This window comes from Castor canadensis, chromosome 11 (genome assembly GCF_047511655.1).
Source record: "Castor canadensis chromosome 11, mCasCan1.hap1v2, whole genome shotgun sequence".
In the NCBI taxonomy this organism is placed as follows: Eukaryota; Metazoa; Chordata; class Mammalia; order Rodentia; family Castoridae; genus Castor; species Castor canadensis.
In genome coordinates, this window is record NC_133396.1 from 99770551 (window position 1) to 99794878 (window position 24328).

Consider the following 24328-nt stretch of genomic DNA (forward strand, 5'->3'; position numbering starts at 1 on the left):
TATGAAGATATGCTACCTAATTAAGTAGGAAAAAAATTTATACCCTTCACAAAAGAGGACATTCAAATGGCCAAATACACACATAAAAAAAATAAGTCATTACTTATCAAGGAAATAAATACACATTAAAAATATAAAATCACTACATGTGCTCCTAATAGGCTAAAGTTGAAAAGATTAACAAAACCAAGATACGTCTCAATTAAAAACAGAGCCAAACACCAGTGGCTCATGCCTGTAATCCTAGCTAATAGCTACTTGAGAAGCAGAGATCAGGAGGATTGTGGTTCAAAGCCAGCCTAGGCACATAGTTCATGAGACCCTATCTCGAAAAAACCCAATGTACTACAGGGCTAACAGAGTAGCTCAAATGTTAGAATACTTGCTTAGTAAGCCTGAGGCCTTAAGTTCAAACCCCAGTACCACCAAAAAACAAAGCAAAGCAAAAAACACAGCAACAAAAAATGGTGTGGTAGTCCACTGACAGAGCAGATCACTGTCCTAATGATTTGCCATAATGGTGACATTAATATCCTTCAGCATAGTGCATACTACATGAGAGTGTCTATCACTGGTTCCCCCCACCCAAATCTTACACTAAACTTTTTGTTGTTCCCCAAATTTGCCATGTTGTTTTCTGTGTTTATCTTGCCAATTCACACTCATTCTCCAGTATCAAACTCTTCCCCATAAATCCTTCCATTAAGGCACAAAGAGGAAGGAATATCTGAGACCTACCCTTTCTGCACAAAGATGGCTCCCATTAAGCATGATGGGCCAGATTTTGGGTACCTTGATATGAAGACAAATATTGATGATGGACTCGCTTTGTTTTTCCTGGGCTTAGAAATGAAGGCTGTTTGCAGCTGTCTACTGCCCTCTGCTGAAATAAAATAGATAGTGTGAGTCTCTTCTGTAAGAGAGGGAAATATAGTTTTCAAGGAACTGAAGGAAGCTGTGAGTAGTTTAACATAATAAGCAGCAAGCTAATGATCTTTGGAAGTAAGAGTCAGTTTCAGAAACAAAAAGAATGCAGCTGCCTTGTTTTAAGCCACTTGGTCTGCTCTTCTGACTGAGTGACTACTGACCTCAGCATGACATTGATAGGCCTCACCGAGGACTTTGGCCTTCATCCTGAGGGCATGGAAAGACACTCATTATTTTAAGCAAGAAAGTGACAAAAATCTAACTTGGGATTTGAAAAGACTGCTGTGGTTGCAGTTTACAACAGGTTGGAAGGGTAAGACTAGGAGAAGAAAGTGGTGTTTGGAAATCAAAGTCCTGCTTGCTTTCATTCATTCCAACTCTGGATTTAGGCTCTCAATGGAGAAGGTGGAATTTGAAGCTGTAGTAGAAAATTAGTTAGGGTCTGCCACTTCCCTGCAGGCCAGCTATTACCCGTGTATCACTACCTGGACCAGAAAGATGGGACTGGAAATTAACCAGGTAAGTGAGATGGTTTTAGGCTACCATGTAGGTCAGCCCAGCACACAGAAGTAAATTCATTTGGCTGCTGAGAAAACCTTTGGCTAAGCAGGCTGACTAAAGTCACCCAGCCTTAAACCTGCACAGGAGTTTAGTGAGACAAAAACCAATCAAGACTCCCTGTGGACACAGGTGGGGATTTAAAATTTTTCACAGACACTGACTTACACAAGTGCAGGATGAAATCCATGCATTCTGTGTGACTGAAGAGTCCAAGGGGTAAACTTGGAGAAATCAGTGCATTCTTAGGTGGAGAGTGTCAGTCACCTGTTCTGAGCTGCCACCTGCTGGTGGCAGAACCAGTGATCTCACTCACTCAGATCTCTTTGCATTTTAACAGAAAGTCTCCTGCTACCCCCCTCCCCACCCCAATTTATGCAGTCCCAAAACAACTCCACTGACAAAGAGCTTTGTTAAGTGAGTTGCCCTGGAGTGTGTCAACCACTGGGTCTGAGATGCTTCCCCATTCCCTTCCCACATTGACACCCCTGCCTGCACCCTCAGCTAGGAATTCCTCCTTACTGGAAAAACTGGCTGGCAAGCCTAAAAACCTCCATAGGTACAACCTTGCCCTCCTAAAGCTGTTCCCACAGCAACCACAGCAAGAGGGACTAAGTTGGACAAAATTCACAATATCAACATTTTATCAAGAAATGTAAAGTTTTTCATCTAGTATGTGTTAGGAAAAACACCGCTTACAAAGACAGCTCACGAGAAAAGTCTCACGTCCAAGAGCAAAGTTTAATGGCAGGCTCGAGCAGCCAGTCTGGCCAGGGAAAGATGGTGCAGCACAGACTCTGGGCCAGGAGTGGCTATCATAGAAGGGGGATGTTAAGGAAGTTGGCACATGCGTGGTAGTCTCTGGTAGGGGTGGGGCTGTCTTAGAGCACAGGAATTTCTGTTAAGGAGCAGGGCTGCCATTTTTGCCACCGATTCACAAAATGGTGACATTATTCTATCAGAATGTTTTCGTTTGGTTGTTTCTTTTCTTTAATTTGGTGTCTTATGGTTGAATTCTTTCTCCCCTTTATTTCTTAATTTTTTTCTCCTTATTTTCCAAGCCATTCTCCATTTTTCTGTTATAACCACACAGCACTCTCTCTTACCATTATCTCCTATACCTACCTCCCCACTCCTTTCCCTCCTCAGTGCCCATCCTCTATATAACTCAATGTCCAGTCCTTATACCTTTCAACCAGTGTGAAACTCCCAGATCATCCCCCTAGGAAGCAGAGCTATGTTCCCACACAATCTTACTGTTGAGACAGATAAAGTTTCCAAACTTACTCAAATACTTGGTTTATTGCTGAATTGTTGACCTTGTTACTGCAATAGGTTCTTCACATATGAAAGGAAGTAAAAGAGAAACATAGTCCAACAGAGGCATAAGTCACAGTGTAGAAATTTAAATATGAAAAGCCAAGGTAGTGTCTCCCCTCCAAAACCCACAACTCAACAACTGAATCCAAAGATAATGAATTTGCTGAAATGTCTGATAAAGAATTCATAGCAAAAAAAAGACTGCACTGGTGGCTCATGCCTCTAATCCTAGCTACTCAGGAGGCAGAAATCAGGAGGATTGCAGTTAGAAACCAGCTCTGGGCAAATAGTTTGTGAGACCCTATCTTGAGAAAACCCATCACAAAAAGAGTTGGAGGAGTGGCTCAAGGTGTTAATGACACTGGTGCAGTCTGTGATCAGAAGACTTCCAAATTCTTTGTATCCCACCAGAAAGAATCCATGGCAGGACACGTGGGTGTAAAGGGAGTTTATTAAAAGTTAGGGAAGAGAAATACAAAGGGAAGCATGTTGAGGCCCAGGTGGAAGCCAGAAGCCAAGAGAATGTGTTTCTACTCTTCTGGTGCTTTTAAAACCTGTAATGACATATGGGAAGGGGAGAAGAAGGAAATTCACAGCCAATAATTAATGACTGGGGAGGGGCATGAGTGGTTCCCAGCCAGGTGCGGGTGGTTCCTGAGCCAAAGCATGGTTAATCTAAGATGTAATATTTTTTCTGTGAGTCCCAAACTTTCCCCACTTTAGCCTGCCTCAAAGGTGTAGGCCCTGAGTTCAAACCCCAGTACCATCAAAAAAAAAAAAAAAATCAAAACCACAGTGAAAATTATCAGCAAAGATCAAGCAGAAGAAAGAATATTAGAGATGCAGACAATCACAAGGAAAAAAAATGAATAGCTAGGATTACAATAAGAACTCTGAAACTGATCAAAAGACCAAACCTAAGAATTCATAGGGTGGAAGAGGGAACTGAAATACAAAGTAAAGGCATAGGAAACCTATTCAATGAAATCATAGCAGAAAAACTTTCAAGTCTATGTAATTGAAGTAGGCTAGAAAATAGAAAAAAAAAATGCTATGGGACTCCTCAGACCCCATGTAACTTATTCTGGGCACACCTTATGCTAAATTCCTTATCAAAAAACCTTGGAAGTGATTCTGCCCTCCATTATCTCTCAGATTAAAGTGTGGATGTTGACACACCTCACGCATATGATTAAAGTGCCTAGGACCTGGCTTGGGTGCATGTGCAGACAGACTGTCAAGCACCCTCGCCTGACCCACCAGGACCACCCAAATCCCTCCCCATTCGCAGATTATTGATGATCCAGGAATTGCTCAGGTGTTTCCCCCCCCACAGATTAGGGCGGGTTTTAAACGCCTTGAGACTGAGGGTGCACGCTTTACTCCCTTTTCTTTGCTTCCATTCCACTTGGCCTATCTTCTGGCCAGATGCTGCCACCATTGCTTTTGTAATGCTTTCCCTTCCCCTTTAGTAGACTGTATTATCTCTCTTCCTGCATCTGTGTGTCTTGCTTGGATGACTCCATGCTGGACACAAAGAATTTGGAAATCTGATCAGAGACCAAATGACCCTACAACATATGATATAGACATCCATGTCAGGAGACATTTCAAACTCCAAATCGACTTGACCAGAAAAGAACAACTCCATGTCAATCATACATAAAATGCCAAAACTCAAAAACAAAGAAAGGATACTGAAAACTCCAAGAGAAAAATGCCAGCTTACATACAAAGGTAAACACATAAGAATACCTCAGGCCTCTCAGCACAGACTCTAAAAGTCAGGAAAGCATGGAGCAATATAAGTCAAGGTCTAAGAGAAACTGCCAACCAAGAGCACTGTATCCAGCAAAGCTGTCTTTCAATCTCCATAGAGAAATATGCACCTTCCAGGATAAGGATAAGCCAAGGTGGTTCAAGTCCACCAAGTCTACATTACAAAAGATACTCAAGGAAAAAGTCACACAGAGAGGATGAAAAACAATCACAGACATGAGAGGTCAGGAAAGAAACTCAAAAGGGGAAGTGAAGAACCCATGAAAGCTAGGAAAGTAGCAAGTGTGATTAACTCAGTAAATTAATAAAAACCTGAAGACAAACAATGCCAAAAGTAAAAACAATCAACAGTAGACAAACTGGAAAAAGAGTGATGGAAACACAGGAAATAGTAAACACCTCTCAGTTAGAACCCTAAATAAACCGGGCTTAAAGGACAAAAGTAGCATGTTTTACCTCATCTATGGAAGCTAGACCTAAGAGAGAAATGTATACATAAATATATATGTGATCTTACATGCATACATATGTATAGAGACAAATAGATAACATGATTGTAATAGCTGGTCTATCTGAGGGCACTAGCAGGAGGGGAGACAGGAAAAGAGACTGATAGAGTGAATGATATTGAAATATATTGCATCTGTGTATTAAGATAGTATAATCGAATGCATTGAGAACTGTTGAATGATAAGGGAGCTAGGCAATAGAGAAAGAGTAAGCAATAGAGGGAGTTAATCTGATTTAAGTACAATATGTGAAATACCACAGTGAAACACCCTTGAATAATCAATAAACTTTTTTTTTCAGTACTTGGATTTGAACTCAGGGCCTTCACCTTGAGTTACTCCACCAGCCCTTATTTGTGGTGGGTCTTTCAAGATAGGGTCTCCTGAACTATTTGCCCAGACTGGCTTTGAACTGAGATCCTCCTAATCTCTGTCTCCTGAGTAGCTAGTGTTACATGTGTAAACCACTGGCACCAGCTATTACACACTTTTAAAAAAAGTGAAAGAGAGGAAGATAAAACAGCTCCTGTCCACCGGGTGGACACCAGTGGGAAGGGGAAGGATAAACAGAGAGGATGAAGGAGGGTGAGCATGGTGGATGTACTTTGTATACATGTATAAAAATAAAACAATGAGACCTATGGAAATTGTTCTAAGAAGGAGGAAAGGGAACAAGGGAGAATGATGGAGGAGGTGAATCTAGTTAAGGTCCACTGGGCTGGTAGAGTGGTTCAAACAGTAAGAGTACCTGCCTAGGAAGTGTGAGGCCCTGAGTTCAAACCCCAGTGACCAAAAAAAAAAAAACCATTGTAGTCACATATGTAAATATCACAATGAACTTCCCCCCGTATAACTAATACATGCTAATAAAAACATTTTTTAAAAGCATCTGTATTTTCACAATAAAAGTGTCTCTCTACTATCCTTACCTTTGTTTATTCTCCCATACCTGGTATGGTGCTCTAATTCTAGACACTGTAACCAAAGAACCCAGGAATGTCTGGAACCAGTATCCACCCACCAGTAACACTACTTCTAATGCCAGCTGAAAGCCCCAAGTTTTTTTGTTTTTGTTTTGTTTTGTTAGGAGTTTTTTTTATTGTGCTTCAATATTGTGCTGACTAGCTACAAATCAGGTTCCCATAATCCCCTTCTTGGGCTTGGCTAATTTGCTATAGCAGTTTACAGAACTCAGGAAAATACACTTACTAATCTATTATAAAGAATGTTACAAAGGACACAGATGAAAAGATGCACAAAGGAAAGTACCTCAACATTATAAAAGCTCTGTATGACAAACCTACAGCCACATTATACTTAACGGTGAAAAACTGAAACCATTCCCTCTAAAATCAGGAACCAGACAAGGATGCCCACTATCTCCACTCCTATTCAACATAGTACTAGAATTCCTAGCCAGAGCAATTTGGCAAGAAGAAGGAATAAAAGGAATACAAATAGGTAAAGAAAGTGTCAAAATATCTGATCCTATACCTTAAAGACCCAAAAAACTCTACTCAAAAACTCCTAGACAGCATCAATAGCTATAGCAAGGTAGCAGGATATAAAATCAACATAGAAAAATCATTAGCATTTCTATACACTAATAATGAACAAACAGAGAAAGAATATATGAAAACAATTCCATTTACAATAGCCTCAAAAAAAATCAAATACCTAGGTGTAAACTTAACAAAGGATGTGAATGACCTCTACAAAGAAAACTATAAACTTCTGAAGAAAAAGAGTGAGGAAGACTATAGAAAGTGGAGAGATCTCCCATGCTCATGGATTGGTAGAATCAACACAGTAAAAATGTCTATACTCCCAAAAGTAATCTACATGTTTAATGCAATTCCCATCAAAATCCCAATGACATTCATCAAAGAGATTGAAAAATCTACCATTAAATTTATTTGTGGAAACACAGGAGACCACGAATAGCCAAGGCAATACTCAGTAAAAAGAACAACACTGGAGGTATCACAATACCCGACTTCAAACTATATTACAAAGCAATAACAATAAAAACAGCATGGTACTGGCACAAAAAAAGACACAAAGACCAGTGGAACAGAACAGAGGACCCGGATATGAAGCCACACAACTATAACCAACTTATCTTTGACAAAGGTGCTAAAAATATACGATGGAGAAAAGACAGGCTCTTCAACAAAAACTGCTGGGAAAACTGGTTAGCAGCTGCAAAAAACTGAAACTAGATCCATGTATATCACCCTATACCAATATTAACTCAAAATGGATCAAGGATCTTAATATCAGATCCCAAACTCTAAAGTTGGTACAGGAAAGAGTAGGAAATACTTTGGAACTAATAGGTATAGGCAAGAACTTTCTCAGTAAAACCCCAGCAGCTCAGCAACTAAGAGAAAGCATAGATAAATGGGATTTCATAAAACTAAAAAGCTTCTGCTCAAAAAAAGAAATGGTCTCTAAACTGAAGAGACCATCCACAGAGTGGGAGAAAATAACTGCCAGCTACACATCAGACAAAGGACTGATAACCAGAATATATAGGGAACTCAAAAAGCTAAATTCTCCCAAAATCAATGAACCAATAAAGAAATGGGCAAGTGACCTAAATAGAACTTTCTCAAAAGAAGAAATTCAAATGGCCAAAAAACACATGAAAAAATGCTCACCATCTCTAGCAATAAAGGAAATGCAAATTAAAACCACACTAAGATTCCACCTCACCCCTGTTAGAATAGCCATCATTAGCAACATCACCAACAACAGGTGTTGGCGAGGATGCGGGGAAAAAAGGAACCCTCTTCCACTGCTAATGGGAATGTAAACTAATACAACCACTCTGGAAAAAAATTTGGAGGCTCCTTAAAAATCTAAACATAGATCTACCATTTGATCCAGCAATCCCACTCTTGGGGATATACCCAAAAGAATGCGACTCAGGTTACTCCAGAGGCACCTGCACACCCATGTTTATTGCGGCACTATTCACAATAGCCAAGTTATGGAAACAGCCAAGATGCCCCACTACTGACGAATGGATTAAGAAAATGTGGTATCTATACACAATGGAATTTTATGCAGCCATGAAGAAGAACGAAATGCTATCATTCGCTGGTAAATGGATGGAACTGGAGAACATCATTCTGAGTGAGGTTAGCCTGGCCCAAAAGACCAAAAATCGTATCTTCTCCCTCATATGTGGACATTAGATCAAGGGCAAACACAACAAGGGGATTGGACTATGAGCACATGATAAAGCGAGAGCATACAAGGGAGGGGTGAGGATAAGTAAGACACCCAAAAAACTGGATAGCATTTGTTGCCTTCAACGCAGAAAAACTAATGCAGATACTTTAAAGTGACAGAGGCCAATAGAAGAAGGGGACCAGGAACTAAAGAAAAGGTTAGTTTGAGAAGAATTAATTTAGAAGGTAACATACATGCACAGGAAAGCAATGCAAGTCAACTCCCTGTATAGCTCTCCTTATCTCAACTAGCAAAAACCCTTGTTCCTTCCTATTATTGCTTATACTCTCTCTTCAACAAAATTAGAGATAAGGGCAAAATAGTTTCTGCCTGGAAGCGAGGGGGTGGGGGGGGGAGAGGAAGGGAGGAGGGGGAGGAAGGGGGGAGAAATGACTCAAACAGTGTATGTACATATGAATAAAATATAAAAAAAAAAAGAAAGAAAAGATGCACAGGACAAGGCACCTGAGAAGGTACAAGGAGCTTTTGTGACCTCTCTAGAGGCACTACCCCCTAGGAACCTCCAAAATTCAATTTCTGGAAGCTATCTGAACCCTGTATTGTGGGGTTTTTATAGAAAGCGTTATCATTATATAGACATGATACTTTAAATCATTAGTCACTTAACCTTCATTCTCCCTCTCTTCCCCAGAGGTTGTGGGTAGCACCAAAAGTTCCCAAACCTCTAATCCTGTCTTGGTCTTTCCAGTGACCAGCCCCCATCCTGAAGCTACCTAGGGGCTGCCAGCCTTCAGACAACTCACTATCAGATGAAAAGACACATCACTTTGAAGATTCTAAGGATTTTAGGAGCTGTACACCAGGAAATGGTGAAACCCAAATATAGAGTACACAATATTACACATATGTAATGTCGATCAATTCTAATTTAGAAGCTTTAACAGCAAAAGAGTTTATTTGGGGACTGAGAAATGAAATTTAAGAAAACACAGACTCAGATAGCTCTGAATGAGTGACACTCCAATAGTACATCAGATTTAAAGGAAAAAAAAGGAAGGAGAAACTGAACAAAGGAATTCCAGAAGATGACTGGTATAGAGAAGCTATGCTACCACTAAATTCCACATCACCAGGCTATGCTTCAATGATTGCTAGGTCTTTCTCTAAGTCCAGAGTTTGTTGGTCATTTGTGACAATTGCTCAGTGACAACTGAAACCGGAGTTTTGGACCCAAAACTCCTGGGATTCCACATGCCAGGTCCGAGCATTTACTCCTATACGATAAAAAAGCACAATGAAGGCAGAGAAAGGAGGTTTATTACACAGCTGAGGACATGCTGTGGAAGAGACAGAGTAAGCATGCAGCTCATTTTGAGCCATCTTCAGAATATAGACATGAGCAATAGGTTTAAATAAACAAAAGAACTGGGGCCAGGGGACAAGATGTATGCAGAGTTAAACAGTTTCAGTCACAGGTATGTTCTGGTTACCACAATCTCAGTCCTAAGGTCCAGTTTCGGAGAAGATGTCATCATTTCAGGGGAGCAATCTGGTTCCCATGAGATGATTACTTCTGCTCAAGGATGCAGCTTCATCATTATAGGTAATTGTCCTCATTTGGGGGGGTGGTCTATCCTGCAAGTCTCTGCTGTTCCTTATGGGTAGTTTCTGTCCCTTGTCATGAAGATGTTATCATCTGTCTTTCCTTTCCTGGAATCCAAGATGATTGCAAAGTGCAGAGAATGGCTTAGAGCAAAGACAGATACAAAATGAAGGTGAGGGCTGGTGGAGTGGCTCAAGTGGTAAAAGTGCCTGCCTCTGAGTGTGAGACCCTGAGTTCAAACCCCAGTGCCACCAAAAAAAAAAAAAAAAAAAAAATCAAAATGAAGGTGAGACACCATACTTTTCTCCTGCTTTCAGTTAATTCGTGGACCAGAGTTAGGAGTCAGTACTTTTCAGCAAAAACAGTTTGAGTACCTCTTACACAACCTTCCATAGAAACAGGCCATGGCCCAGTTCAAAAGTTAGCACCCTGTGTCACTGTCATGTGCTCAGTTCAAGAGTTCACTGTCCCAGGCAGCAGCCCAATAAGAAAATAGGTGCTGGTCTCTTAATGGAATCTGAAGCCATTGTGAAACCTGCCAACCCAGCACACTCCTCAACCCTTAGCAAGAGTAGCACATAAGGAATAAAAGTTGCTTTTTTTGGGGGGGACTGGGGTTTGAACTCAGGGCTTCACACTTGCAAAGCCATGTGAAGCCACACCTACAGCCCATTTTTGCTCTGGTTACTTTTGGAGATGGGGGTCTCATGAACTATTTGTGAGGGCTGGCCTCAAAATGTGATCCACCTGATCTCAGCCTCCCAAGTAGCTAGGATTACAGGCATGAGCCACCGGAGCCTGGCTAAAAGTTGCTTTTGATCACAGTTTTCTCTTGGATTTCACAAAATTAAAACAGTTGTTTTGGAAGGAAATTTGGAAATAATATCAAAAGCTTAGAAATGCATATATCCATGACATTATAATTTCTGTTTTGGGAAAATGACCTTTGGAAATATGCCAAAATATGTACAATATTTTTGCTCTTTTCAGCACTACTGAACAATAACGAAATTTAGAAACAACCTAAAATGTCCAAAATCTTACTTCGGAAAGATTGCCGTGCTTCGACATTAGCTGGACTGCACTTGGGCAATGAAAAGACAGATGGAGGTATCATATAGGTGGTTTTCTATATCTAGTTTCAGAAAATTCGACTCAAATGGCATAAATAACAAGAAAAATTCTATCTCACATATCACTTTTCTTAAAGGTGGGTCAATCCCACAGTTGGCTAATCTACAATAATGTTGTCAGTGGATGAAGGCTGAGGAGCTCTCTGAGATACAGAAACAAAATTGAGACCTGTACCCAGTGTTTCCAGATCCTTGCAACCATCAGGGAAGGAGTTCAGAGATGAGACAAAGTAAGGAATTGGGAGGAAATTTATTTCAGAGCAAAAGCACATGCTCAAGGAGTGAATGCAGAGTTCCAGAGAAAGTTGCATCCTCCAGGATTTTGTGTAGCATCCATGAGCTAAAGAGGGAGGAGGAGAGGGTGGTGAAGAATTCCAGGAATGGGTTAGGATTGTCCCCAAATATGATTTGTTCCCCTTTTTTGTCCATACATGAGGTTTTTGGATATATCATGACCTCAGATGCATAATGGAAACAGGTGATTTTACAAGGCTTATGGAATATAGAGGAGGCTCCCATTTTAAGGAGACTCAGCAGACAAAGAAATACCAAGGAACAAATGGAACACAGGAGTGTATCAAGTCCACCAAGGTGGTGAGATGGAACATGGACGTAGGTCAAGTGTGGGAAGTCGGACAGACGAAATATGTAAGTAAAAGTCAAGCTCACAGAGATGTTCCTATGAGTGTAAAATTCAAACCATGATCTGAGGCCAATTGGTAAGGTTCACATAAAAGGGAGATAGCCAGTCAAAAGTAGCTTAACCTAAAGTATAAAGCTTGCTTTCAATCCTGTGCTCTGTGCTCCTATGCCTAGCTACCCACCATTCTCTCCCCTTTTAATGGCATCCTAACAAATTTTTGCTTTTTCCTACTCTCCCATTTTGGTAACTTCTTTTACCAACCTACAACTCCAAAATCTATGACAATAAGGAGATGTCCTTATAATGAAGTAAAAAATAGTTAGTGATCATCTCAGTTGCCCATGTTGGTCCCAGCTGGTTTGGATGGTCTTGTTTTTTTACTGTTTTGAGTTGTTACATGATGTCTAATACAACTCTGTGGTCACAACAACCTCTAGCCCACCTCAATGTCATCAGTAACCCTGAGTCCTCCCTTTGCTTTGCTCTCCTCAACATGTCAGCCATGTCTCTCACAGAAGCAAGATGGCTACTGTAGCTCCCCAGGTCATATCTTTAAATATCAACATGTCCCAAGACTGACAGAGAGCTCATTACTTCTTGTGTGCCAGAACACCACCCCCAACCCAGTGAACTGAGTATTCACTGCCCAGAACTGTATCATATGCTTAGTCCTCAGCAAGTGATTGGCAAGAAAATGGTATCACACGATAGTCTTATCAGCTCTCAAAGTCCCTGGACCAACAACTTTAGCATTACCTGGAAATGTGTTGGAAATGTCAACTCTCAGGCCATACCAAAATCAGAAACTTTGAGTGGGGGGGGCGGGCCCACCGATCTGTGTTTTAATAAGCCCTCCAGATAACTCTGGTGTAACTCAACTTTGAGAACTGCTAGCTTAAACTAATCAAAAGTCATTCCTGAGGCTAGGAAAAGGTGTAGACTTCCCCAAACCTCATGACCACCATATGTCTGAACAAAATCAGGTCCTGTTGTTACCACAGAAGCAAGGGAGAAATGGCTGTGGAGTAGACAACCTCTATATAGGAGAAAGCACCTGTTCTGCTGCTGAAAAAGAACCAGATCGTGTAAGAATAAAAGAAAGTCAAAGGAGTAACACTGTCTCATCCTTTCCACACATCCTCAAAAAAAAATTTAGCATTTTTTCTCCAATTAAAAAAATAATGTGGCTGGGGAAGTGACTCAAGTGGTAAAGCACCTACCTTGCAAGCATGAGGCCCTGAGTTCAAACTCTGGTATTGCCCAGAAAAAAAATAATAAATTCTGGAATTCTGGGCACAGTGGTGCACTGAGGAGGCTGAGGCAGTGCTGTGTGCATTTGTATATGTGTGTGTGTGTGTGTGTGTGTGTGTGTGTGTGTGTGTGTGTGTGGAATTATTATAAAGAAGCAAGTTGCAAGCCTGGCACCAGTGGCTCATACCTATAATCCTAGGTACTTGGGAGGCAGAGATCAGGAGGATCGTGGTTCAAAGCCAACCCAGGCAAATAGTTTTGAACAGTCATATCTCAAAAATACAGGGCTGGTGGAGTGACTCCAGTGGTAGAGTGTCTGCATAGCAAGCGTGAGGCTCTGAGTTCAAATCCCAATACTGCCAAAAAAATCAAGTAGCAAATGTATGAATAATATCATGTCATGTAATGCATGAACAAAAATAAATCATAAATGTGTACAGGTAGATGTATGTTTACATGAATATGAATGAATAAGGGAAGTTCTGGGAAGATACACAGAAAACTTGTCCGAGTTTACCTCTGAGGAAGGGAGTAAAATTGGAGGAACAAGCCACTACATGTCACTTTCACTTTTACTTTATTTCTTTCTGAATTTTCATTATTTAAAACAAGAATATATTATTGATCATGTGTGTATTTTCAAACAAAAAGCTGTTTAGGGCAACCATAACAAAATATTGGTGAGAGGGATAAGGACTGACCTCTTGGGATGGTTCTGAACCCTGCTTATACTCCACACTGGTGTGCCCAACTTTTCTCTCTTTTGATAAAAACAAAACATTTCCTTTTCAAAAGCTAAGTTTTCTTTTTGATGCTGCCTTTTATTTTCCTAGTAGATTGTGAATATTTTGCAAAATGTCCACACATGAGTTAAAAACGTGGGTGCAGTTTTTAAAACTAATTTTTAAATTTTAGAGCTATGACTTGCTAGCTCTGCTAGGAAATCCTAAAGTTGTCTGGTGACCTTCGTTGGCATTTTTAGACAATAAAGACTCTGCAATGTCTAGAAAATATCACTGGAAGCCAACATCAAGAACTATAGAATATTTGAGATGGAAAGAGCTCAATCTTATCCAGCCCAATTACCAAACTTTGTAAATATGTTTAGGGAGGAGATGTGGTTTGATGACTAACCCCTGTTAAACTGAAACCAAAACCTGGATTTCCTTCCTCCTAGACCAATATCCTTCCCATAACGCACCACCAACACTCTTCTTTTGAAACTAAATTTTTGCAGTTTCAAAGAAAAATAAATGAGAAGATAAATATGTCTAACTTGATTTAAAAATTACACAATGTGTACAGACAGGTATGCAGATTTTATATGGTACCTCATCAATATATACAGTTTTTCTGTTTTCATGCATCAGTTAAAAAATAAAATTAGTTCTTTCTCTTAGCACACCACCAAAGATCATGGTGTTGCCATGGGCTGCATGCCACCTGGCCTACCCAGTGATGCAGGTATTGTAAGAACAAACCATATCTAAAGTCTCACTTCTACCAAAGTGTTCCTGATGCCAAAATCTGCATCTTTGTCAGGGACAATGAATTCCCACTTTATGGTCACATGGTGTCAGATGAACATGAGCAGCTCTCCATCAAAAGCTCCAGACAGGTATGTGGGATGCTTTGGGAAAGCCCTAGTGCACAGTGGCCACACTTCACACTGGCCAGGTCACCTTGTCCATCCACACCAAGCTTCAGAATAAGGGACATGTGACTGAGGCACTACATACACAGAGCCAAATTCAAGTTCCCTGACTGCCAGACCTTCCACATCTCAAAGAAGTGAGATGTTACCAGGTCTAATACTGATGAATTTGAAGACATGGTGGCTGATAAGCTGCTCATCCCCATGGCTGTCAAACATATTCCTAATCATGGTCCCCTCGACAAGTGGCAGGCCCTGCACTCATTAGGGCTTCCACTGTGCTGCCTGCTCCTTCATCACACTCACCAGTAAATCCTACATCAATAAAAGAAAAATGGATAGGGCTGGTGGGTGGCTCAAGTGGTAGAGTGCCTGCCTAGCAAGCATGAGGCCCTGAGTTTAAAAACCTAGTACCAACAAAAAAAATAGTAATCATAATAATGAATAAATAACAATTTCAAAAACTATTTTGTAATTGGGGGAGAGTCTAAATGTGTTCTGTTGTGAATGACATAAGGTCAGTCTAGAAGATAGCCTCATGGTTCTGGAAAGTTCTTATATGTCAATAGACTTTATTATTTAAGTAATCACAGCCAAAGTAAGCAAGCCATGGCTGAAGCTCACATCACAAAATCTGTATTCATTCCTTATAATTTTCTTCCCTTGCTTCTATCTATCTCTTCCTATTTTTTGGAGTTGTCCTCTCTTTTATGACTGCTTTTTTCTTTCTTTTTTTAATTTAATTTTATTGTTTGTACATTTACTTATATGTGTATACATTATTTGGGACACCTCCCCCCTTTATGACTGCTTTTGTATGTGTTTCTAGGCATGTCTATTTTTGTTTTTTGTATTTGGTTTTTTGTTTGTTTGTTTGCAGTACTGGGGTTTGAACTCAAGGCCTACACCTTAAGCCACTCCACCAGCTCTTTTTAGTGACTTTTTTTTTTTTTTTTTTGAAATAGGGTCTTGTAAACTATTTGCCCAGGCTGGCTTCGAACCTCAATCTTCCTGATCTCTGCCTCCTGAGTAGCTAAGATTACAGGCATGAACCACTGACACCCGGCCAAGGCATGTCTATTTTTGGACCTCTCTGTTTATACCTTGTTCTGATGCATTTTCCATGTATTTTTAAGACTCAGTGTTTGTGAACTTGGGTATCTTTCTTAAGTATTGTTTTTCATTGTTCCAGGATCTTTGTCTTTCTCAGTTCCCCCACTAGTTCTCCTCTACCTTCTGTCTTTATGTCTTTAATGCTTCATGTCTCTGTCTTAACTCTGTCCTCCCCTTCCTTCCTTCCTTCCTTCCTTCCTTTTCTACTCCTTCCTTTTCCTCCTCATTCTCTTCTCCCTCCTCCTCCTCCTCCTCCTCCTCCTTCCTTGCATTTTGTGTTTGTTTTGGTTTTTATTTGAGGCAAATCTCACAATGTAGCCCTGTTGCGGAAATTTGCTGGCTGAGATACGGGACTCTTGAGGCAAACAGAAGGATGCAGTGTTTTATTGTGCCGGCATAGACTCAGCAGACTCATGTCCAAAGGCTGAGCCCTGAGAACAAAGGGGTCTCACCTTATATACCCTTGCAAGCAGGTTACAGAAGCAAAAAGCAAGGTCTAATCCATATATGGTTATATTTAATTTTATTGGCTACTTTATCCTAGTGCTATGTGACTTTCCCTTCCCTGGTGCTATGTGACATTCCTCATGTTCAGATTTCTCAGGTTTTATCTCTTTGCTATGCCATCTCTACATCCCTGCTTCTTTCTCAGAACTCAGGCCTAGTCTGCTTTCTTTTGATCCTCCTCCCTGCTACATTATTCCCGCCTTTGATGCTCGGACCCACGTAGGGTCAAAGAGCATCATCTTAATTTAGGGGTTTGTATTTTTATAACATCATTACATGTAAGGGCATTTGTCATTTTTTTCCCATGTTGGTCCCCACACACACACACACACAAACATAGCAGGAAGTGGCATTTAGTGTCTGGGATATAGACTTAGCCAGTGAAAGGAACAGTTTTTAGCTTTGGCAGAGATGGAAAAGTCACTTTTCATCTCCTTATAAAAGGAGTAAAAAACTTGGTATGAGGAACTCTCATGGGTAACAGTTACTAATTTGAGGTGTATCAGACTCTCAGGGTCAAGACCCTTTTTATCTATTTTTATACGAATTATTTTTCCCTGTGTGTAATCAGATAGCATAGGTACAGTGAAATTTACAGGGTTACAGGTGCTATGGGTACAGTTAGGGGCAGCTTTCCCCTTGTGAAGGAGGGCTGTTTATTTAGCCCTCTGTTAAACCAGATCAGTAGTAATAATTAGTAATTATGCATCCTGCTCAAAAGAGATAGAAGAGAGCAAATAAAAACCTTTCACCATGAGACCAGTCAGCAGGGCAGTTTCTGCCAAGCCTATGGCAAAGACTAGGGTGAGAACTACAACAGCAGATACAGACAAGGGGTGACAACGCATTACAGTGAAAAAACTGGTATGAGAAACATAGCCTGTTTGTCCTGTTGGAGAGTTGACTTCTCAAGCGTTTGCTGTGCGTAGACTAGTAACCGTCCAGTGGTGACTGGCACAGGGCTGTCATTCCATTGTTCTTGGTCCCCTGTTGTTTCCTGGGAAGCGGAGTCCTGCCGAGGAAGGTTGCTCAGGTTCTGGAGGGTGATCCTGCATGGTGAAGCCAGATCAGGGATGTATTCCCATTCGAGAGAACCTGGCTTGACTCGACTGTGGTGGATTCAAGAGCAATCACTGCTACTTTAACTATGGTGGGAGTAGACAAGATTACAATAAAAGAGCCCCTCCGATGGGGTTTTAATGGCTAGATTTTTTTTTTTAATCCAATGTCTTTTTTTTTTAACTGAGTAGAATTACTATGGCAACAATATACTGTCAGTGTTTATATCCAAGAAAACTTGTTTAAAAAAGTTAAAACCACCATCTTTAAGTATCAAAGGACATGTTTAGAGCCAGTAAAAATAGTTATTTTGTCTCTATTTAAGTAGAAGACACTGTCTAAAAATATGAGTTTGTGTCTGGAAGGGCTTTAATGCCAGATAGCCACACATGCGTAAAAACCATTTTTTTAATCCTCTCGGCCTTGGTTATTTTTGAGAGGTCTGGCACCAGTGACTCCATTGGAACTTTGATGGTATTCCCCTCTTTGTCTCCAAACTGTTTGTCTCTGAGCAGTCTCTTCTGAAGATCTATATTCCATCCAAGTACTAACCAGGCCCGACCCTGCTTAGCTTTCGAGATCAGACAAGATCAGGTGCGTTCAGGGTGGTATGGCTTTAGACTGAAGATCTTTCTTGATTGATCATCATCAGAATTTGCTTTTTCTTGGATTTTGTTTGTTTGTTTGGTCTTGGTCCTACGTCGGGAGGGAAAAATGAGCAGATCAGATGGGAGTCAGTGCCAATTAGACCCTTTTGGCCAAATTTAAGCAACAAAAGGGCTTAGAAAGAGTGCCTAAAGAGGCAGTGGGCTTCTAGACAAGGACAATACGAAACAAAATCTAACAAAAGCATATGTCTAAAAAGCTAACCTGGCTGATACGTAAATACACAAGTAGTTATTAGAGTCATTTTTTTATGGACTTGATTGTAAATGTCCCAGAAGGATCAGAACTGTAATGACAAAAACTAAGAGCCATGGTTAAAATTTTGAGAGACAATTTAGAAACTAACAGAACAGTATATCAGTACCACTAACCTTTTGTTACCATGCTTATCTAAATTTTGTGTTTTAGAAGGCTTGATATACTTGAAAACATATTTAATCTACAGGAACCAGCAACCGCATCACAGCTCTATAGAGGTTATATATACATATTAGTGTAGTTGTTCTTGAAGTAAAACCTTAGATTTTTATCAGTTGTAGGGGGGAAAGAACAGTTTTAGTAAACCCAAATAGCCTAGTCACAGACACATATATGGTACCAACCATACAAGAATCACCCAAGACAACAGTTGTTTAACCCTAAGGTCAGCTAGAAAATTTTATATAAACTGTTAGAAAATAAGAGGCATGGAAGAGGCAGAGAGATGGCTCAAACACCACTGGAGGGTTTATTGTTTAGACAGGAGCCCTGTGGAGGGGGACCCCAGCAAGAGAGCTAGAGCCCATTGCCATACACAGGCTTGGGCTAGATGCAGGGGCTAGTGGAAAAGTATCAGGAAGGTCACTAAGGGATATTGTTGCTGGGCAACCAAGAAAGATAAGTTGTAGTTAGGTCACTGTCTGCCCAACTGTCCTTGGCATCTATCCAGGGAGATAAAGTTAAGACATCTGCAAGAGGGGAGGAGATCTAGTCCTAACATGGTTGTCTTTATCAACCACAACATAAACAATCTTAAGTGAACATGACTCAGTTATCTTAGTAGCTAAAACCCCGACAAAAATCACTAGAGAACACAGGTAAATATGGGGACTAAGTGTGGAGTTAAGAAGCATAGTGGCCAAGAATCATGGCTCAAATGTTGATAAGGGAACACATCCCAGATTATTGACATTGACATATGGCTCATAACATACAGCAGGATCCCACCAACCTGCAGTCAATGGAGCCCCCCCTAAAATAACAGGCCCAATCTGGCCATCCCAGGGCAAAAATTCCCTCCATCCAACATGTGGAAGGAGTAGGAGTAACACCTTCAATCAGTTGAGTCCAATAAAAACTGGAGGTCTTGACTTCTAGTGTAGTGTTCATTTTTGAGTTTGGGGTGTTTTTTTATCCTATCTGGAGGGTGCACTTTGGCTTTACATAAGTAAATCTGTCTCAAGACTTATCAGTGCAGCAGTATTCCCTGTGCTCAGCTGCCTCTTGTTTTTTTGTGTGTGTTTTAATAAACTCTTGTTGTCTTGACAAATTTGTGGATTGACCTGTTGCACCAAAACTTCCTGACAGTTATCTTGTAAAACAAAAACCATTTTTAAGAAAAGTTTTTGTAAATTTTATCAAGAACAATATATTTTAAAGACAGCCTTGTTGTTATGAGCTTAGAGAATTATGTTTTTAGTTTAACATCAGTACATTAAATTTTGACCTTACAAAACCTTTAATGTAACTGGATTTTAGTTAATCACTTACATAAGCATCCATAAGCTCCATCTTTTTATGACAAATTACTCTGTACCTTTATGACAACTTATTTTGTATCCCCTGGGGGAGCTTGTCTTTATCTCTTTTTTTTAAAGTATTTTTTTATCCTTTTATTTTAAAAAATCATATCATTCATATCATATTACTTGTTGAAATTAATTTATAAAATCTTTTAACTTAGAATCTTATATTTGTATGGGGGAAAAAGACCAGAAAGAAAGCAATCTTAAAATTATTTTTTTGTATAAAAACAATTTATAGAAAGCCCATTTTTAATAGACCCCTGTATTATAAGAGAGAATTAAATTCCAGATTGTAATTATGGAAGAATGAGACATGTGAAGGTCATTTCTTTACCCAAATTCCAAAATTTTTGTTGCAGGCTGTGGCTCCCCCTTTACTTTTCTTTCTTTCTTTTTTTTTTTTTTTTTTTCTCCCTCTGGTCTGAGCCAGAGTGTTAACCCCTGAATGCCTGCATCTTAGTGAGACCATATAATAAGAACCATTCTCAAGATGTTTACATATTTATGTGTAAAAAGCCTAAGCAGTTTATAACAGAGATCTTTAAAATAAATACCCTGGGTTTTTTGTTACCTTGAGTATCAGATTAACCTAACAGCAGCATTTTAAGAACCATTTTGAAGATATTTACATACACACACACTGTGAGCACACCATTAGATGGATGCATAATCTGACCAGCCATTAGCAAGGGAAATATAAACATCTCATGACTGTCTCACTAACAGACCAAGCTTACTGCACCAACCTTTTGGAACAGGTTTTTTACCAGCAACAGTCAAAGTTGCTCCTTTTTTTCCTCACCCTTTTAGGTAGGTTCTCCCTATTTGTACTCCATAGAAGTAAAAGTGCCAACAAGTTTAGTATTTCTGTCACATTTTAATAATCCTAAATTGTTTTTTATTTACTTTTCATTTTTAAGACATAAAAAGTCAACTGAAGGAGTGTATTAAACCTTTAATCCTTTCTGTCTCCAAACATTTTATGACTTTTTTTCCTCTCTCTTTTCTTTCAAGTCAGACCAGATCTTATGTATCAGTGCAAGTCCATCCTTTATGTGTTAATTTTTCTAAGAGCTCAGTTAGTGCTGAGCCTCAGTCCTCCGTCAGGATGCTCATTAAATTGTTACCTGAATTTAAATAAAACAGCAGAGTCTGGTTTTGAAGACCAGTTTTAGCTTCTTGGCTTTTCCCATTCTCCTGGGTGTTAGGGTTTTTTCTTACAATTACTCTGTAAACTTTATTAATCATGGTTTTATCTAGTGACCCTTCTGGGAGCCATCCTATACCAAAATCAGGCCAATCTGCTTTACAAAGATGTTTAGCTTGCTAGGAGTTAACTTAACTCTGTAGTCTCCATTAAGACCCTTTTTAAAGTTATTAATCATACACTGCAAGAGAGTGTTTTTACTCTGGCCTCCACCCATCTTCTCCTGTTACCAGACTGCCAGACAGACACAGAGCGGGAGGGAACTCCTCACTCGCTTCACAGCTGGGCTGCATCTCAGCTCACATTTTCATATACTCTCATATAGCACCGCACTTCCATACTGCTCCCTGAACCTGAAAGACATGGTTTCACCCCCAAAATGGTGGTTACTAGGATGTTCCATTGGGAGGTGATCAAGCTCCCCTTCTGCCTCCTGGGGCAGGCCTAAATTTGAACCCAGGTTCTTACCAGTCTGATGAGTGGTGCTCCCCTCCCCTCACTGGTTCCTGCTCCTCACTGGGTTCCATTGTGTATCCGAGGCCCTCACCCTGACTCACCAGGAGGATGAATACCCCTCCAGATCAAGCTGTCCATTGGCACCTGGTGGGATCTCCTCCTGGCAGTCTGGGGGGGACACCCCAGTGACAAGGGAGGTGATAACTCACCATCTCTGCAATCCCAGATGAGTCTCCAAGAAATGTTGCAGGAGTTTGCTAGCTGAGATATGGGACTCTTGAGGCAAATAGAAGGAAGCAACATTTTATTGTGCCAGCACAGACTCAGCAGACTCATGTCCAAAGGCTGAGCCCCAAGAACCAAGGGGTCTCACCTTATATACCCTTGCAAGCAGGTTACAGAAGCAAAAAGCAAGGTCTAATCCATATATGGTTATATTTAATTTTATTGGCTACTTTACCCTACTGTTATGTGACTTTCCCCTCCCTGGTGCTACATGACCTTCCTCATGTTCAGATTTGTCAGGTTTTATCTGTCTGCTATGCCATCCTTACCTCCCTGCTACTTTCTCAGGACTCAGGCCTAATCTGTTTTTTTCTGATCTTCTTCTACAGCCCAGGTTCAACTCAAACTCAATATGTATCTTAGGCTGGTCTCAAACTCTCCATCCTCCTGCCTCTACCTCCTGAGTGCTGAGATTACTGGCATGCATCCCCACACCTGGCACCTCCTCTTGCTTATATATTGCTAGTTTCCTTCCTGTTTTCTTTTTCTCACTTTACAAGACATGTAAATATTTTTTCATTAATGATTTTGAAATCTATTATATTTAGAGTTCAGAGCTTACTATATTTTGTTGCTGATGTTAAAATAAGAAAGAAGACTATTTGCTTAAAAGACAATTAAGGCTGGGCATGGCACATGCCTATAATCCCAACACTCTAGAGGTTGAGGCAGGAGGATCTCTAGTTCAAGGCCAGCCTGGGCTACATAGCCAGCCCATCTCAAAAAGCTAAAATAGGGGCTAGAATGGCTCAAATAGCAAAGAGCCTACCTCACAAGTGCAAAGATTCCAAATAGTCACATTCTGAGGTGCAAGAGGCTCAAGATATAGACTTCAACATATGAATTTGGGGTAGGCACAATGTAGCATACCTCAAAGTGGAACAAAGAGGACCTGGCCCTTTGGTTTTGTTGAGGAGCCATTTCAGGGGTTCTTTCTTTTCTGGGGTTAGGAATAAGCTCATGAGAAACAAAGAGTGCACACACAGGTAGATTTATTAGGGATAGAAAAGGCTACAGCTAAAGAAATGCAATGGAGCCCAGAAACTGGTAGCTCCCTGCAGTAATAGCAGAGGGGCTCTTTTAGCTTCTGTCAGAAGGAGGGGGTGGAGGTTTTCTTCTTCCCCCATCTATGCAGTCAGCACCTGTCTGCAGCCTATGGTGGCAATAGGTCAGTATCCATCAGTGGCTTATGGTGGCAATATCCTGTTTTCTGCCCTGGTGCTCCTTTCTGGGGGCCCACTTGTGAAACAGCTTCACGGGTTTTGGGAAGTGCAACAGCAAACCACTCCCTGAACTAAGTCCTTTGTTCTTATGCTGCTAGACCAAACAGTTAATATAGTAGAAAGCAATCACCACTTTCTATTTTAGACTGCTCACAGTGGGGTCTTGCCTGTGACCTGTGCGGGTATGCTGTGTGAACCTGACTAAGAGCAGCGGGGAATGAGAAATAAGACACACACAGACATACAGACATAAAACAGAAAACCTGGGGATGGGAGGGCTGCATATTCCTGGTGGGAAACATGAGCACCTATCTGAGCCAGAGTGGTTATTTTATAGGTCAGTACAAGGAAAAGACTCAGGTAAAAATCAAGTTTTAACAATTCTTTGATTCAAGGTAAAAGGAATGAGGTTTGGTGGGCTAATTTTCCTAAGGCTAATGAAGCTTAATTACGACACATCAGTTCTGGAATCATCAAGGCACGCAGGACACCTTATCTAAGGTAGTGATTAATCTGGCATCAGTGAGTCTCCTAACAGTTCTGGTACTTTACCTACTTTTGCATCAGGAGGCTGGTATGTGGACACAGCAGGTTGTATTCTTCAAGGAGATGTGAGAACAAAGGTCAAGACACCAGGTACTGGGAAAAATTTGGTAGGAGAGGCTGTGCAAACTCATACCATGGAGAGGCTATGCAAACTCCATTATTCCCAGTCCAGGCTCATGCCTGGTCTCCAAGAGGGCCTCCCTAACAGGAAGGGAAGGGAAGTAGGTCTGGACAGCCTGGGAAAACAGCCACTATTCCTTTATAGTGGAGGTTCTGAAAAGAAATAGTAATCCATTTAAATACTTTTTCATCTTCACTCAGTCTTCAACCAAAAGGCTGTCAGGTTCAACCTCTGAAATTGCTCAGGCATAAATCATTAACAGCTCCCTGATTGCCACAGTGAAGGACTTCTTCTTGAACATTTTTCTATAACCTTTAATATTGTTGATTACTCCCTCCTGGATGATCTTTCCTGTTCTTTCTCCTTTAGCCCTTCGCAGCAAAACCCCTGTATCAGCTCTTCTTCCTTTTCACACAGTGTAAACATCTCTGTGTGACAAGTTTCTGTCATCCACTCTCTCTTCTCTCCTCAGCCCCTCCTTCTTTCTCCTCACTGTGCTCCCTTTTTCCTCACTTGATACTTTTATAGTTGGAAAGATCTTATCCATACTTCCCCCTCCTCCTGATGCTGGAGATAGAATCCAGAGCCTCACACATGGTAGGAAAATGTTCTACCATTGAGACATCTCCCCAGGTCTATATCTTACCCTAGAATCTCTGGAGGGGATCACAGGGAGCTTCTTAATTTATAGAGAAAACAGTGTTCATATTTACATCTTTTCTTGGAAGAGGGCCTAAGCCTTTTACCAGAAGTTTACAACATCAACCATGTGGTGTCCCTTCT

General features: G+C 40.6%; 1 protein-coding gene and 1 pseudogene across 1 annotated transcript in view; both read left to right on the plus strand.

The window, feature by feature from the left end:
* The first annotated feature begins 1636 nt into the window (after window positions 1-1636).
* Apoa2 (apolipoprotein A2) overlaps window positions 1637-24328 on the plus strand; it is a 450260-nt gene continuing 427568 nt past the window's right edge. Inside the window, exon 1 of the mRNA XM_074047663.1 lies at window positions 1637-1650. The gene's annotated coding sequence lies outside the window, so the exon portion shown is untranslated. The remainder of the gene's footprint in view (window positions 1651-24328) is intronic.
* On the plus strand, window positions 14220-14890 carry LOC109693508 (large ribosomal subunit protein uL16-like; annotated as a pseudogene).